The following is an 18,411-nucleotide window of genomic DNA, read 5'->3' as shown; positions in this document are numbered from 1 at the left end:
CTTTCTTAATTATCTCCTATTTACCCTGTATATAGTTTGTTTGTACATAGTTGTTTGCTTGTTGTCTCTCCCATTAGACTGTGAGCTCCTTAGGGGCAGCCTCCTTTTGTACCTACATCTAACAACAGTGCCTGCTACATAATAGGTGTTTAATAAATGTTTACTGACTGACAAGGAATGAAAGACAAAATGGCCAAGTTTTCAATAAAGTATTTCTGACTGCTTTCAGGTACACAATGGAAATAACTATGCAATTATTTTTTTACATCTGGACCTCAGGTACCTCAATCTGTAAAATTAAGGGGTTGGGGGCTTGACCTTTAAGTTCCCTTCTTCCTCAAAATCTATGCGTATACAACTAAATTTCTGTTGCATGCCTTAGGAAAAACTCAGTCGGTTTTCCATTGTGCCACAACTTCCTTTTATTTTCAGTTTAATTCATAACAAGCGTTTTGACATTAATGTGAATCTATTTGTTTGATACTGTCTCCGTTGTGTTCAGTAGAGAAGGATGTCACTTTCGCAGTAGCAATAGTTCATGTTTACAGACTGTCTAAAAAGTCTCTGATCTTTAACACTATTTGCCCCCTTTTCTACAACAGCAGAAAAGGCTGGAGAGTCAAGTACCGATTTGTACTTTTCTTTTTCTAATCAAGTAACCAAGATGAAGAAATTAATTACTACAGCAGATACAGTCTCTTTCCAGGAGTGAACCTGAAGCACCAAAAGGGTGCCTGACAGAACCTTCGAGAGCTTATTTTCTGCTAGCAGAGAAGTTGAGAACCTAAGATCACTTCCAACACTGCAACGTAGCGCTGGAGTAAAACTTTCTAAAAGAAAACTTTCATAAGTATATAAAGTGACACCAACATGGTCACTGCATTAAAATGCCTCAGATGTTAAGTATCACATGACGAACAATGTCTCCTGCTTAAACAACTCTCTTTCCTCACTTCTACACTTCCTGGAAATCTACAAGGTTCAGTTTATGTGCCTTCGACGCAAACTGTTCCCAGACTGAGTTCCTCATTTTTAGGCCTTAATGCTCTCAGCACTCAGCACCAGGCCTTGCAAACAGAGTGGAGCAAATTCCTGTCGAAATAAACTTGATCACAAGATCTCCTGCTAGGAGGGGCCCCACAGGTCATCCTGTCTAGCCCATAATGAAAAAGGAATTCCTACTATAACCTGACGAGTTATCATTCAGCTTCTGCAATGAGCAAAAACCCACTGGGTCACAAGGTGGCCTGGTCTACTTTTGGATAACTCCAATTTTTAGGAAGTTTCTATTATTATCAAGCCTAATTGGGCCAAAAAGAAGAAATAGAATCCCTCTATCACATGACAGTCATTGAAGTACTTGTAGAGAGTTGTTAGGTCATAGCTACGTGGTCTGACCAGGGCAGTTTACACAAAAGAACCAACATTTCCTTAGGCCAGGATGCTACTAAGAATTTCTTCAAACAACAAAGAAGAAGGGCTGAAAAGGGCTTCCTTTTGCAAAACAAAATGGTATTATATGGTAATTCATGTGATTGAGAAAGAAAGACAGGTGTGAGATCAGGACTCAAAAGGTAGCCAATATTCATATGATGAAAACCAAATAAATTAATGTTCCTGCTCACAGAAAGGAGAGACTGGTCTGAGTGGTAACAAAAGTAAAAAATTATGAATTTGAAGTGTAACAACTGGAGACAAGAAACAAAACATGCCTCATTATAAGGTATAGCAACAACCTATGTTTGATAAGCTGTAAACAAAAATTACTCAGAAAATAAGCTGCTGGAAAGAACTGCTGGCTGGATAAGCTGGGAAGCAATTGGGTATAAATTAGCTTTAGAACAACATAAAGCAGTAAATAATACAAGTACAAAGTAGATATGCAACCTGAATGATAAAGATTATAAAAATCTGAAGACAACTACATCAAATATACCCTTCATAACTACAGCTAAGTGAAGAGTTCTTAATCAAAAGAGGGGCAGGGATAATCACAAAAGGCCAAAGGTTATATGAACTTTATGTTTTTGTATAAGTAAAAGCAATACAATTAGGATAAGCAAGGAAGCAGCTTGGGGGAGGGGAGGGTGAGGAGAAGGACCTTTATATCAAACATGGCCAGTGGCTGGACCTACGTTTTCATCCATAAGGATGAATGGATTTGACCCATCCCATGTAAGGAAACATCCTCAAAAAATGAAAGTTGGAACCTTCTCTGAAACTTATATGCTTACTAGAGCACCAGGAACTAAGTGAATTGAACCAGTGCTCCGCATAGTCAATCTATCTCACAGGCTTTCAACACACTGTGCCACGCTGCCTCAGCTACATCAAATAAGAGACTGATTTCCAAAATGCACAGAAAAATAATCCAAATACCTATGACCAAATGCCATTACCTAATGGATCAGAGGTCATGGGAATTGTAAACAATTAAAGAACACACAAAACTGCTCTAAATGACTATTAATGACTATTAATAAAACAAATAGATATCAAAGCAACTCTAAGGTTGTAGCTCACACACTGCTAATTGGCAAAGATGGAAAAAATCAGAGGTAGGAAGGTGCTGTGAAAAGACAAGCATAATACTACACTATTAGAGCTTTAAATTAGTATATTTAGGATGAAGGAAAGTGTGTTGCATATGGAACAGGCATTTCAGAGGGCACAGTAGAAGGGCTGGCTGAAGTTCAGATAAAACTTTTGGGCAGAGAGGAATGGGAATAAAGAACAGATGGTAGGGGAGGTTGGATACGGGTTTGGATTATGATGAAATACAGCAGTTCAGAATCACTGGGATATAAACGATATGACCAGAGTGAGAATGTTCAGCATCAAAGGTCACGCGCAGCAGGATAAACAGGTGAAATCATAACAAAACTAAAAGAAAGAAATACAATAAACATACTATATTAATGCATAATCACATGTTAGCAAAACTAAGAACACACACACAAAAGAGGAGTATCTTCAAAAATGTAAAATACAAAAACTATCAGAATGCTAGAGATCTCAAATAACCCAATCTCAAAAAATGAAATAGATCTAGCTTCAAAGGAACCACCAAAGAAAAAAAACCTCATTTGCCAATTTTCCAGCTATTAAAAGAGATCATCATGTACTATTAAAAATAAGCTAATGAAAGAATTGCTCATGGAAAACACAAGAGCATCTCACAGAAAACTAATGCAACAATTCTTATATTTTTTGCATCAAATGTAAAAACAATGAAACTCGAGATTATTTGGTCTAGCTCCTTTACTCTACAAATTAAGAAATCCCACCTATCAGATATAGTCTTATTTCTCCTCACTTTCATTAACATGGCATTTAATTGAAAACAAAATTATTTCTAATCGCCACAAAACGTAATATGCTTAAAACAAAATGAATATAGGTAGTCTTCAATGATCTACATATTACTTCAAGATTGTGCATTATTTTCAGGTTATTATATGGTGGCGCAAATATCCAATGCATAGAAGACTAGTCTGAACCTTTGGCCAGTAAAGGACAAACTATGGAAATTAATTATTCAATGAAATATAAGATAAGAGTATAGCTTGTCACAGGTACTCTTTATCAAGAAATCAAACGTATTAATGTCTTGCAGGCGTCAGAGTTTTGAGATTCCAGAAAAATAGGAGCTTAATATATTGTTGATTTATAATTTTTTAAAATGAATTTCTCAAAATCATTTTCTAAGTGCCTGGCAGCTTTGAGCTTAATATAAACTATAGCTCCTCCCAATTAAAAGAAAATGTCCAAAGCTATTTTTCATTTGTGAAAATAGCAATTTTTCAAAAATCTTAAATGTTTATGGCAGCACACTAATCAGTAATAAAATACGAAAGAAAAATGATGAAAAAATTAATATAATAAAAATATAATCTTTTGGTATCAATTTTTGAGGACAAACAATATGGAGTAGATTGCTTAATGAAAAATGCTAATTATAGTTCTAAACACTTAGAAAAAAAAGGAAGATTATTTCAATTTAAAACATTTTAAAGGAACTTAAGTGGAACAAAACTAGATGAGATAAGAGTACTCCTTGCTATTACAGATGAAATAAAAAGGGACACTTTAATATCCATTTTCTTTCCACTTAAAAAAAAAGTAGCCTTATATATTTTTCCTGTCTAATAATTTACTGGTACAGACTGACTGAAGAAAACAATGGCTATAGGCAGTTCCATTTCTTACTTTTTCAAGTTCATTCAAACTAAAAAGACTGTTCTTGGCATCCTCATCTCAATTCAGCTCCCCGACAGCACTTCAACAATGAGAACTGCAAACACCACCAATAATAACAGCTAACATTAAAACACTGCGAAACTAAGGCTGAGAGTAGTTAAGTAATTTGCTCAGGCTCACACAGCTATTAAATATCTGAGTCAAGATGTGATACCAGATTTTCGGCACTCTGGAGTCCAGCACTCAACACTATGCTACCAAGCTGCCTCAAAAAATGAATGAATGAATAAATTATAAAAATCATTGCATGCTTAATATGTCCAAAGCACATGGTAAAATACGAAAAGAAGAAAGGGAGTCCCCACTCTCAAGGAGCTCACATTCTGAGTGACACAACACATACACGTGATTTCAGAGATAAATCAAATATCAAGCTCCAGTGCTCCTTAGGGATATAGCAGCATAGTACCTGATAACGCAACTTTTTTAAATGTTTTCACTGATGAAATCATATCCATTTCTGATGTTGAACCATATGACAATGCCAAGGATTTTGGTGGAGAAAATTTTCTGTTCTAAGACTTCAGGAGTTGGGATAGCTGGTACTTTGGGTACTGCAGCATCTGTAGAGGCAGGGGACTGCCTGCTTCTCCACAAGGGATGCTTCTCTGAATGATCATTGCTGGGAACCAGACTGGATTCAGTGCCAGCATACTGTTGGACAATGCTATTACCGAGGCTACTGGGTTTGCCTACCCATCTGTGGGAGTTGACAGTAATAGTAATGGGGATGGCAGGTATCTTTTTCACGAAGTTTATACTCTACATCATGACTGAGAGTATTAAATTCTGCATGTCTTTTGACCCAAAGAAACCATTACTCAATCTCTACTCCAAAGAAATCAAAAAAAGAAGAAAAGGACCTATATGTACAAATACATTTATAGCAGCTTTTTTTGTGGTTGCAAATATCTGGAAACTGAAGAAGTACCCATTAATTGGGTAATAGCTGAAGAAATTATGGTATATGAATGTTATGGAATACTATCATGCTAAAAGAAATGAAGAGGATTGTTTCACAGAAAACTGATTAGCCTTGTATGAACTGATACAAACTGAAGTGAGCAGAACAATTTACAAAATAACATTATAAATAGATAATATAATCTAAGTCAAAGAGTAGATATTAGAATCAAAAAGTCATATGCTTTATTTTTTCCTTTGCCATGGCAATTTTAAATAATACCCCAGCTAGCTGCCCCCCTCAAATTTTGTGGTAAATGTTTACTATTTGAAGCAGATATACAAAATAAAACCAGCTTTTCTCTGCAGAGAAATAAAAGGCAGACCCAGAGATATGATGACTAGGCATTCTATGCCCCTAAAAAGATTAAAGAAAAGGACTCATGTACAAAAAATATTTATATTGCTTTTGTGGTTGCAAAGAATTAGAAACTAAAAGGGGTATCCATCAACTGGGGAAGCACTGAACAAATTAATATATATAAATATAATGGAATTCTATTGGCCCATAAAAAATGAGGAAAAAAGAGTTCAGAGAGACCTAGAAACTCTCATATGAACTTATATAGAGTGAAGTAGACAGCACCAAGAGAATAATACAACAGCATTGTCAAGACAAACAACTCTGAAAGACATAAGAATCGATACATAGAACGAACAACCACGATTCAAGAAAACCCACAGGGGCAGCTAGGTGGGCAGTGGATAGAGCACTGGCCTTGGAGTCAGGAGGACCCAAGTTCAAACATGGCCTCAGACACTTGACACTTACCTAGGTGTGTGACCCTGGGCAAGTCACTTAACCCCATTGCCTAGCCAAAAAAAAAAAAAAAAAGGAAAGAAAACCAATGAAGTATGCTACCCATCTCCTCATACAGAGGTGAGAGACAGCATGTAGATCAAGACATGCAATTTCTGGAGATGACTGATGAAGGATTTTTTTTTTGGGCCAGACTATGCATATTTCTTACAAGGCTTTTGTTTTTTTCCTGCCCTGCCCCACCTACATGGGGGGTGGGGGGTGGGAGAGAAGAAACGTGGGACATAATGAGAAAACAAATTCTTGTTAATTCAAAAAAACTAAATTTTAAAAACAAGTAACAGGCAATTTTCTTTCATAGTTTTTCTTCTAACACTTCCTTCTACCTATATCTGTTTTTAAACAGGCTTTTATGCCTCCTCTTGGAAATCAGCAAGAGAAATCTTTTAAAGAATTTCTCTTTGCTTGAGAGTGAATGAAATTCTGTTTTTCTCTTAAATAGGAATCACAAAAATCAACTGCTGACTATATTAAAATGATACTGAATTATATTTTAAATATTTTTTCAGTTCCAAAAACAATGTTGTATTCCACCAAGCACTATTATAACAAATAAATGTTTTCTGATACTGATCAACAGTATTTTCATTTTCATTTCTCATCTGCATTTAGTAAAACTTTTATCTGGGTATATATTACATTAAATAAAAGCCATAATAAATAAAATTTCCAAAATAAAAGAGATATTTTCCCAAAGAGTTCAACTTAATTCCAGTTTTAAGCATGTGAACACATTTAGAGTCCACTTACCTCTTTGTTCTTAAATATCTCATGGTATTTACAGACAAAGCTGGTAGGGGCTTCCACTTTGTCATCTCAAGTACTTAGCCCGCCCATTCATACCTAAATCTATAAAATTTCTATTCCTAGCCCCCTCGACTTGTTATACAGACTCCTGTTTATTAAAAAAAAATCTTTCAGTTACTCATTTTGTATCTCCTCCAATATCCCCCAACACATACCACCAATTTATTCCATTTAAAACAAAGCAGCACTCAATGTGATACCCACCTGGCTATGAAACATTTAAATTAGCTTTTAATACATCTTTTTAAGGCCTAGCTTTCCCATATGTTTTATTATGAAAGACAAACCCACCCTGCAGTGCAGTCATTAAAATAGAAACATAGTTAAATAATTTTAAAATTAACAGAAATAATCTGTTATGATATTTTTATTATTAAGTCAAAATAGATTGTGGCATTTATTTTTAATTTCAGAATACTACATATTAAGTACTTGGCTGAACTGCCCAAATGAAACTTTAAAACTTCTACTTAAAATGCAACACGCTGATTTGGACCTCTGTCAAAGGATGTTTATTCTTATGTATATTCAAGGATATATCATGTATGTATAATTTGTTTTGGTCAAGAGTTCTGGGTTCATAGGACCACTCATATGTTTCATACCCATATAGTATATAACTAATATTTCAAAATGCTAAATATAAAACTGTAAGAAGATATTAAGTACAGATGACTGCTACAACACAAAAAAAGATGATTATTAAACAGCTGCTAATATCATATAACACATTCTACATGACTTGAAACAACAAATATATGAAGTTTTGTTAAGCCATAACCCTGTGATAATCATACATCAAGCTCCTATTTCAAATAGCATCTGGAGGTGAGAAGGAGCATAGCAACATAATGACAATTGTTTAGAATTTGTTTTAAATAATACTTACCAACTCTGGCCCTAAGATTTAAACATCAACATATTATAAAAGCATAAGAAGGCAGGATCTTGAACAACTGAAGTGTTTACTACGTTGAATTGTCAAATAACATGAATATATCCCACACCATATTTCCCCGTAAGTCAACAAAGATTCACACAATACCTGAAGCAATGGGAAATGCAATTGCTTCCAATTATTTACGAATTTCTTTCTTTTCTTTAAATTCAATTTTATTTTCAGTTCTGAATTCTTCCAACTCCCTCTTTTCCACCGAGAAAGCAAAAAAGACAAAACCCATTATAAATATGTATAGTCAAGCAAAACAAATTCCCATATTAGGCATGTTAAAAAATGTATGCTTCAATTTACATTCTGAGTTCATCATCTCTCTTATCTGGAGGTAGATAGCATGTTTCATCTTAAGTCCTCTGGAACTGTTGTTAACAATTTCTTCATTATGAAGGTTCAAATGTTTCCCTAACTACTAACTTACCATCATACTAATGGTCAATCTATAAAAAAGAAAGGAGGCAAAGAAAAAAGGTGATTAGATCTCCATAACCAGAAAATTAGTGTGTGTTTATATGTATATATGTGTGTGCATGTGTGTGTGTTTATGTGTGAAGGGGGAGAGGCTGGATGGGGAGGGAGTGTGTTAATATTCATGCTAAAACCAAGATAATTAGGTGATATCTGGATATGTGAAAAAACAGAACCTAAATGTCATTCAAATTTAGCAAGCAAAACAAATTACAAAAAGAATGAATGGGATGATCTGTCAAACATTTCATGAAGGATTCTTCTGCCATGAAAATAACCCAGTATCAGTGTCAGAAAACCGCCCAGAGATGTGCCGCCTGCTGAGGCTCCTTCTCTGCCACTACAAAACAGTCATCACTCAGCATGAGATGGCAGCAGTAGCTCCCTACTGACTGCTGTGATTGAGGACAGAGGGCTTTAGAGAATGTAGAATAATGTCTATGACCGAATAAGCTCTGTAAGGCCCAGGACTGTTACTCTTGTGTCTCGGCATCACCAAAGATCAACACACTGCTCACACGCAACAGATGCTCAACACTGCAAGAACCAAATAACTTTCCTTTGAAATAAAAATTTCCAACCAACTGTGTCTATTTTCGTTGCTCGATGGATTAAAGGAAGAAGAAGGTTAAATCAATTGAAACAGGCTGAGTCCTCAAGGTAGTCTCACATTCTGATTCTCCTAATGTTAGTCATTTGTTGGACTGGACTGAGAAACCCCCAAAAGAAGCTTTGAGCCAAAGTAAAATTTGGGGGAATTCCAATATCCTTCATTTCAGAGATATTCATAGAGGCCTGAACTTGTTTACTAGATCTAGAGGCCCTATTTCCTTCTGATATTAATGTTTCCCTGCTAGTTTATTTTCAAATCACTGAAGTCTTTAAATTTTCTTCCTTTTGAAATCATTGCTAATTTCAGTCTTGTTATTGTCCCCTATTGCTCATTTTATGACTCCCTCCCCTTTGACAGGATCCTAACAGACATCTAGTTCAATTCAAACCTGAAAAGAAATACCCACTTTAATATGTCTGGCAAGTGATCATTGAGCCTTGCTTCAAGATTCCTAGTGAGTAGGAACCCACTCTCTGGAGGAAGCAACTTTTGTTTTTGGACAGCTCTAATTTTTAGGAACATTCTCCTAACATGAAACCTTACTATTCCCCTTGGTAACGTTGAACCATGGCTCCTGAGTCTGTCCTCTGCAGCCAAAAAGAATCACTCTTATGCCTCTTCCGCATAACAGACCTTCAAGTACTTCAAAACAGTCTCTTGAAATTTTTTTTCTTTTGTATATTCAAAATCCCTATTTCCTTCAACCAGTCCTGAAGGGCCTTGGCCATCTTGGATACCTCCTCAGGATGTCCTTCCCAAAATGCAATGCCCAGGACTAAATATGGAGACTATCACTTCCTTATTGCTATAAACTATGCTCCGTGGTATAGCCTAAGCTTCCATTACCTTTTGTGACTATCCTACAAAATGCATTCCTGACACATACTGACCTTGCAGTCCACTAAAATCTCCAAACCCATGTCTGTCTAACCTCAATTATCATCTTGTATTTCTCAAGATGATTTTCTGAAATCTAGTGTAAAATTTTACATTTATCTTACAGTACTTCTTCATATTTGATCTGCCTGTTGAAATCTGTTTGAATCCTGCCTCTTAGAATCCTGAGTTTTCTTGAAATCTCCACTCAGGCACTACCTTTTACATCAGATCCTTTCTCATGGTTTTTAGCATACCTCCAGGTAGACCTGAGTTCAAATCCAACCTCAGACACTTACTAGCTGTGTGACCCTGTGCAAATCACTCCACCTTGTTTGCCTCAATTGCCTCATCTATAAAATGTGCTAGAGAAGAAATGGCAAACCACTCCAGTACTTTTGCAAAGGAAAGCCCAAATGAGGTCATGAAAGGTCAGATATGACTGAAACAACTGAACAACAAATGAAGGTTCTATGGGATATGAGCTGGTTTTTGGAAATAAGAACATTTTTCGGCAGCTAGGTGGTACAGTGGATAGAATGCTGGGCCTGGAGTCAGGAAGACTCATCTTTCCAAGTTCAAATACAGTCTCAGACACTTACTAGCTATATGACCTTGGGCAAGTCACTTAATCATGTTTGCCTCACTTTCCTCATCTGTAAAAATGAGCTAGAGAAGGAAATGGCAAACTACTCCTGTATCTTTGCCAAGAAAACTCCAAGTTGGGTCATGAAGAGCTAGACAAAACTGAAAAATGACTGCGCAACAAATGTAGCTTTGTGAAACCTGTAAACCTAAGAATCTGAACTACACTTTCATCTAAGTAACTGATTTCAAACTAAAACAAAAAATAACACAAGGCTAAATATACATACCTACAGGCTTCTCCTGGAGACATCCTGTCAAAATGACAACAGTTACAAATAATAACTACAATTTGGGACTAGTCAGCCAGTTCCAAATACAATCAACAGTATTAGCATGTTTCCCACATCTCTACCCATCTTTTCCAAAAGAATAGTATGAAATGCTTTACCTAAATGCTTAGCTAAAATCTTGATAACTTATAGATAAGTTATCTGCTAAAAAAGGAAAGACAGTTGGTCTGGCATTGTTTTTGATGAAGCTATGCTAGCTCTTTGTAATTGCCACTCCCTTTCATCAATGTTCTTAAATCATCTTTGTAATAATCCCTTCTACAATTTTTTTTCTAGGAATTAACATCAAGCTTATTGTCCTACAGCTTTCACACACTCTCTATACTCTTCCCTGAGGTTCTTCCCTCCCCAATCAGGATATTTGGCCTTCTCTAGGTTAAGAGTAACTCTCTTATTCTCCATCATCTTTCAAATATCAGAAATTACAATATAGTAGCTCAGCAATGTTAATCTGCCATTTTTTTCACTAGCATTCAGATAAGTGTTCATCTGGGCTATGTAAATTCATCAAAAGCAACTAGATGTTTCTCCTTCCTTACAAAGAAGGTACCAATTTCCTATTGCCTATTTTCTGTTCTGTCATTTCCAATGCTCACTGAATTTTCCTGGCTTCAGCCTTCCCAGCAGCAGTAACGGCACTACCACAAGGGGCCATCCTTCCAGCGATCAAGTATTCTTCTGCCTTCCCCCCAAATTACCTTGCATTTACTTTGTCCATATTTTGGATGTACTTTTATTTATATGCATAGTTTCCCGACAGAATATAAGCTCCTTGAAGGCAGAGACTGTTTCACTTATATCACTGCATCTATAATCTATAATACCTAGCACAATGTTTGGCATATAAGTAAATGCCAAAAATGCTTGATAATTAAATTAAGTGCTTCTTCCTTTACACTAAAAAAAAACAAAACAAAACACCACTACTTTCTACAACCTGCAAATTACCCCATATTTAAATTTAGCTTTTAAAAAGCTACAATCTTTGCTGAATTTTTCTAGCTTTCCTCTATCTGTCATCATAATGAATGCATATGATACATCAAATATCAGTAATATTTTGTTATAATTAAATTTATTAGAATCCTCCTCAACTAAAGGTATTGGGCATTGTGTGGATAAGAAAATTATTCTTTCAGTTTTATAATCAAACTCTTACCACTCAAAAATCTGATCCAAAGTTTAGTGCTTTCTTTAAAAGAAATATACTTTATTGCACTTAATTTAAAAAAAAAAACTGTAGCTACTTTTGGGTATTAAGATTGTGAAACCACTGTGATAGGAAGACCTATATTATATATATACAACTTTGACTTATATGTTCTTTTTTTTTTTTATCAAAAAGCCTTTTTAAAAAATAACATGTAAAAATGAGTACAAAAAATTAAGCTTACAAACTAAGACCAAAACAAAAGGATTAGGTATTTGGTCTCTATTTCATCTTTTTGCATTCAATAATATTCTTTTCTTTCTACTTTTAGCAGAACGAAAAGCAATTGCAATGCCCTTAGGAAAATTAGCACCAGTAACAAAGTATTTCTTTTTGCAAATGGTGTTATTTGCAAATGGTGTATCATGTTATTTATCTAGTAGCTTTCATTAACCAAAGCCCTCCCTTTCCTGATAGAATTAACTGATGAAGTCTGACAAAACAGAGCTCATAGTGTTCATTCAACTCCCACAACTAAGCAGCTGAATATCCTACATCTTTTAAAATACTATTCTTAGAGAAGGTTTCACATGGTATCATGCATCATCTTGTTGCTAATCACAAGATCTTGAAATGTTTTCCAGTTGCCTTTAAAAATATCTTAGATTTCTAAAATACACTTAAGTATTACAATGTTCAAACAAAAAGGGATCAATAAAAACAATTCAAAGAAATATCGACAAACAAAAGGTGTGTGTATGTATGTATGGTCAATCTCAGACATACTTTAAATCCAGTCAAGTGTATGTCCATTCAAGTTTTACAGTCTATCTAACACATGTACCCTTTTCCTCTACTCACAGGGCCAAATGCACGCATTAAACTAATAATAATAGCTTGTGAATAGTGTTACCTTTTTAACAGCCTCTCTTTTGAGGCTGCCACCATCCTAGTACAGGCCCTCATCTCCTTCCACCTAGACTACTGCCAATAGTCTGATGGTTTGTCCATCCCCTGGCCACAAATCTTTCCACATACCAGTCCATCCTCTATTCACTGCCAAAGCGGTTTTCCTAAAGTGTAGGTCCAACCATGTCACCCCATATTGAATAAATTCCAATCCCTCCCTATCACTTCCAGGATCACACAGAGACTCCTGTTCGGCATTCAAAGCCCTTCAAAACCTACTCCTCACTTTTCCAGTCTTCTCACACGTTAGATACCCCGCTCCTCGCCTCCCTTCTCCTCGATTCAGTGACACTACTTTCTTCACTGTTCTTTGAACAAGACACTCCCTCTCTTGGCTCCAGGAATTTTCTCTGCTTGTTCTCATGCCTGGAGTGTTCTCCCTCCTCACTTCTGCTTCCTGGCTTCCATTCAAGTCCCAGTTTAAATTCCACCTTCTACAAGAAGCCTTTCTCAGTCCCTCATAATGCTAGGGCCTTCCATCTGTTGATTATCTCCTATTAATTCTGTATACATACTTTTCTGTTCACAGTTGTTTGACTAGGCTCTCCCACTAGATTGTACACTCCTTAAGCACAGTGACTGTCTTGTGACTTTCTTTGTATCCTCAGCACTTCTTAGCACTTTGCATAGCACTGAGTAGGCACTTATTAAGTGCCTATTGGCTATTAATGGGTCCCTGCCTCCCTCATCCCTCTCATTCCAATCTATGATCCAGACAGCAGCCCGATTACTGTTTTTAAAGCTCAGGTCTGACCAAGTCTGACCAAGTCAAGCTAAAGAAGCTCTGAGTTACTCCCTGTTGCTGCTAGCACAAAAAACAAATTCCTCCAACACTGAGAGCACCTTTGCCCATTGGCCTCAAGCTGTCTTTCAAGTATTTTCTACACATTAGTACCTTTCATGCACTCAAGCCAAACTGCGCTTCTTACTCCATAATAAGGACCACCCATATTGGGTATTCATCCTTGGCACAGACCAACCCTTTAGCCCTTACAACAGCAAACTTCCTTCAAGTTTCTGTTCCAGTATAAACTCCTCCTGGAAGTCTTTCCAGATCTTAGCAAAGATACTCTGTATGTACTTTGTATACATCCTCTAATGACTTATCTTTGCATGTGTTTCTTTCTCTCAGTAAAATAAGTTTTTGATAGCAGAGACAGCTCATTCTTGTCTTTGTATTCCCAAGATTCAAACAATGTCTTGGTACATTAATTAAAGCTTGTTAAATGGATGAATACTAAAAAATATATCATGTCATTCATCCAGAAAAGTGATTGTTAGAATTTTAAAACATGAAATTGAAAAAAATCATCTGAAATGAAATACATGAATTTACTAGCTTGAGAAATGCTAGTCATTTCCCAAATTTTTTTTAACATTAAGTGTAAATATTTTTTTGGCATAATACTATGTGAAGTGAGATTCTATGTCAACAAAACAAGGGAAAAACTGCCAAGTCTGCTGATCATCCTATGATGGTAATTTCTCAAACACCTGGTACAGGTCAAATTTCCACAGCCTAGAACCAATCTACAAGGCTACACAATTCCAGCACATTAAGCAAAGACCAGTGTTTTGCATAAGTAATGAAACCAACCTTAAGATTTGTAAACACTGTAAGGAAGTCATTACTGAAAACACAATTTAGCTCAAGTATAGATGTGAAAAAGGTTGTTCAATTTTTCATGGGCTAAAATTATGCTTTAAAATGTTTCATCCATGTCTCCAAAGAAATTACTTCTCCCTATACATTTTGAGAATTACTATAAGTATTGCTAAATATAATTAAATGGTGTTTTACAAATAATAGAATGTAATATTGTGGAAACCTAAAAGGATGTATTATTATAGTTATCTAATACCACACCTATTTGAGGAGTTACTGCAAATTTACTTAACAGAAGCTTATGTATCCAAACATAAGAGTCCTTTCCAAAGTAATCACTGAAGGGGTAGTGGTGGACTCTTATTCCATTGATACAGACATCACTCAAAACATTTTCAAAACTCTTTTGCAGCCTCCTGTACCTCAACAATAAGTATGAGAAGTACTTGCAGTTGGTGTCATGTCCACACAGCCTTTGGAGAATGCACAGAAATCCTTTATCTCGTTCTAGTCCACTAAGGACATGATGAAAAGACTTAAGTTTAACTGAATAAACTTGGGTATATTCAAAAGACACTTCAGGAGGCTCTTGTGTCTTTGTTCCCAGAGATGCTAAAAAGAGGCAAGAACTACAGTTCTAGGCCTCTTCATGCAAACAGACTTCAGGCCTTATCTCCACGGCCTGCCATGTGGCTAATGAACAGATGGTCCCACCGCTGCTTCTATTGTCTTTTGCTGTCCATTAGTTACTGCCCTAGGTACAAGAGTATTGGACATATAGCAACAACCTTGTGAGGACTGAAGGGGCACAATGGCTAGGATGAACACACCGCACTGGGAAGGCCAGCACAGACGCCCTAAAGAATGAGGGCATAAACTAGTCCAGCTAAAGTGGACATACATCCTCTAAAGAGGCTAATGATGCATCGGGAAGTAAACTCAACGGGCCAAAGGCTCTGGAAGGAGAAGGAGAAGGAACAAGCATTTATTAGGTGCCTCCTATGTGCCAGGCATTGTGTTCAGGACTTAAAAAATGGTATCTCATTTAATCTTTCAACATCACTAATAGGGAGGTCTGAGTCCACTCTTCTCAGGGACTGAGTGGCAGCAGGGAAAACGTCCTACAAAGTGTTGGAGGGAGGGAGCGTCAATGCTTTGGAACTCATGTCCTTGCTATGCTTATCCCTTTATAAAACTTAATCAGTTAAATGATATTGGAGTGCTAATCACTACAGGGCATTTTTATATAAAGGAAATACTAACCGCAACTCATGACTGATATTGTAGAGGACACTTTGGAATGTAGGATTTATCCAACAGCATTAAAGAAGAATCACTTTTATAAGCCCTTAAGGGTAGATGTACCCTTGTTCTGGGGAACCTGACCTATCAGGTTCCCCAGAACCTGTGAGTCTAAGTGTGAGCAGAGAAACAAACCCTCAAAACCTGATATAGTAGTTACATACCTTAAATAGTTCATCACACAACTTTTTAACATAATAGTAGCCAACCATGTTTTTACCCAGTTCTCTGAAGGTAAACTGTTTGATAAATAACATGCCATGATTTAATATGATCAAGATTCTATGGTATAAAACTATGCTGAAAAGTACATTTTTAAAAAATTAAACTATTATTTGTGACTTGCCATTGAGGGTTAATACCACCATCTTGAAAACTGTGCCAAAAGCATTCAGCATGCTGGAAATACAAACTTTTTAATATTTTTCAGCATCAAAAAGGAGCTCTGTTAAAATTTTCAAAGATAAAAACAGCAATAATGTCATGGAAGCAACTTGGACCAGGAATCAAGAGATCACATATATTCCACCAACACACTTATTTCTTGTAAGCCACTTCAGTTTCTCTGAGAATTAGCTCTTTCATCTATAAAATGAAGGGATTGAATTATATTATCTATAGATTCCCTTCTAATGCTACAAAATCTATGAGTTTACTCAATGAGTAAATCTAGAATAAGCTAGCTGACAATTTTTGGTGGAATGATGCTATATATTCTTGTATACTATGAAAAGAATTTCCTTCATTTAAAATGTCATATTTTGATTCATTCAGGCCAGAATGTTTTAGGAATATAAAATATTATATAAGACAGCAACAGAAGAAATCTATCTGAATGTATTTCTTAAGAAATAGTAAGATTACTTAAAATATGCCAAAAAATCTTTCCATGGCAATAATCTATATTAGAAAGATAAATATTTGTAGAGATAATAGATTTTGTGGCTCCAAGGTTAATGTTCTTCCCTTCATACCTCCACCCTCACCCTCAGAACAGGGATTGATCCTAATCCACAACAGCTTTCATCACTCCACTCAAGAATTCACAAAGACTTGGAATAGCCTGTTAAGGACAAATTTCTACCCATGGCAGGCAGTCAAAGTCATCTACAATATTAATTGCTCCAAATGTTTGTAGAATTCAAGTGAATTATGCTATAAAGGTAGTAAAATGAATGAAGAGGAATGGATAGGGGGTAGGGGGAAATGATCCTAAGTTTATTTTGAACAAGATGAAGCTCACATGCACAACAGAGAGTTGAGGATGTTCTACTCAAGCAGAGGAGGCAGTGAGGTAAAAAGAGGGAGGGAAGGATGAGTTATGTGAGTTTGGGAGTCATTGGCACAGTAGTGTTCTTTGAACCTACAGGACATATCCAAGACAGAGTAGGGAGGAAAAAGAATTATGGAAAACTCAAAATTAAGGACAAAGGCAGGGATGATGATACAATAAAGGAGACTGAGAGTTCAGACAAGTAGGAAGAGAAACAGAAGAATAGTGTCAGAAAAAGGAAATAATACTCAGACAGAAATGGTGGTCAAGAGTGCTGAATGTTGCAAAGAAGTCTAGAAGAATGAAGAGCAAAAAAAAAAAGACAGACAGAAAGAGATCTGGCGATTAAGAACTCCCAGAGAATTCCAGAGAACAGTTGAAGAAACAAGAAAGAAAGAAAAAACAATGAAGCAAGATGAGGACTGGAAAAAAAATCACTAAAGTTAGTGATAAAGAGTTCATGCTGCAAAAATGACAAAAAATAAGTATGACTCAAAAGAAAATTTGTGAAAAGATGCACAGTGGGAGGTCCAAGAGAGTGGAGCATGTATTTTCAATTTTTTCAACGTACTAATCGTCCTTTTGAGTGTTTTTCTCTTACTACTTCTTTTGTTTAAAAAAATGTAGGGGCAGCTGGGTGGCGAAGTGGATTGAATACTGCCCCTGGAGTCGGGAGGACTAGGTTCAAATCTGGCCTCAGACACTTGACACTTACTAGCTGTGTGACCCTGGGCAAGTCACTTCCCCCAAATGCCTCTTCAAAAACAAACAAAAAAAATGCTTTGTTATACATGATAGCTCTTATGGAGGAAGAGATGGGGAACTTCGTAAGACACCTCCCAAAAAAAATCAATAAAATTAATTAAAAAAAAAAACATTACTGATAAAATTGAATGGTTTTGAGTCCAGTGGTGAGGATGGAAGTCATGCTGTTAGATTTGAATGGAATGAGAGAAGTCAAAGCAAGGAGTATGTAGATTTTTCTAAGATTTTTTGGGTGTGAAAAGGAGTGCCATTGTGATGGCAAAGTTAAATGATTTATATACTTCCTACCTCATGTGCAAGATTTCATATGTAGTTATTTATAAATGCAAATATTTTAGATATTTAATTTTTTGTTATGTCATCAAGTTTGATGGGTCATCTATGGATTAGTGACTTTCCCTCTTTGACCATCATTTTCCACTGAATCTTTATAGGCATGAAAAAAAAAAAACTGCACTAGTAAGTGAATTCACTAATAAGTGAATCCAGGACAACTTTCACAACCCAGATAGCATAAATGTATTATTTCTACCAACATTCTAATGGTTCAAAATGGAGAAAAAAATATTTTCCCAAATGATATACACATATTAATATGCATCTATTGTATCTATAATACATTCATACTACTTGGGGCATGAATTCA

General features: G+C 36.0%; 1 protein-coding gene across 1 annotated transcript in view; it reads right to left on the bottom strand.

The window, feature by feature from the left end:
* Positions 1 to 7,981, bottom strand: part of JMJD1C (jumonji domain containing 1C) — a 188,453-nt gene extending 180,472 nt beyond the window's left edge. The window contains exon 1 of the mRNA XM_027840562.1: positions 7,896 to 7,981. The gene's annotated coding sequence lies outside the window, so the exon portion shown is untranslated. The remainder of the gene's footprint in view (positions 1 to 7,895) is intronic.
* Positions 7,982 to 18,411: the final 10,430 nt, after the last annotated feature.

This window comes from Vombatus ursinus, unplaced genomic scaffold, assembly GCF_900497805.2.
Source record: "Vombatus ursinus unplaced genomic scaffold, bare-nosed wombat genome assembly UNPS02014847.1, whole genome shotgun sequence".
In the NCBI taxonomy this organism is placed as follows: domain Eukaryota; kingdom Metazoa; phylum Chordata; class Mammalia; order Diprotodontia; family Vombatidae; genus Vombatus; species Vombatus ursinus.
Note: the sequence above shows the minus strand (reverse complement) of the source record. Positions and strands in the feature narration are given on the sequence as shown.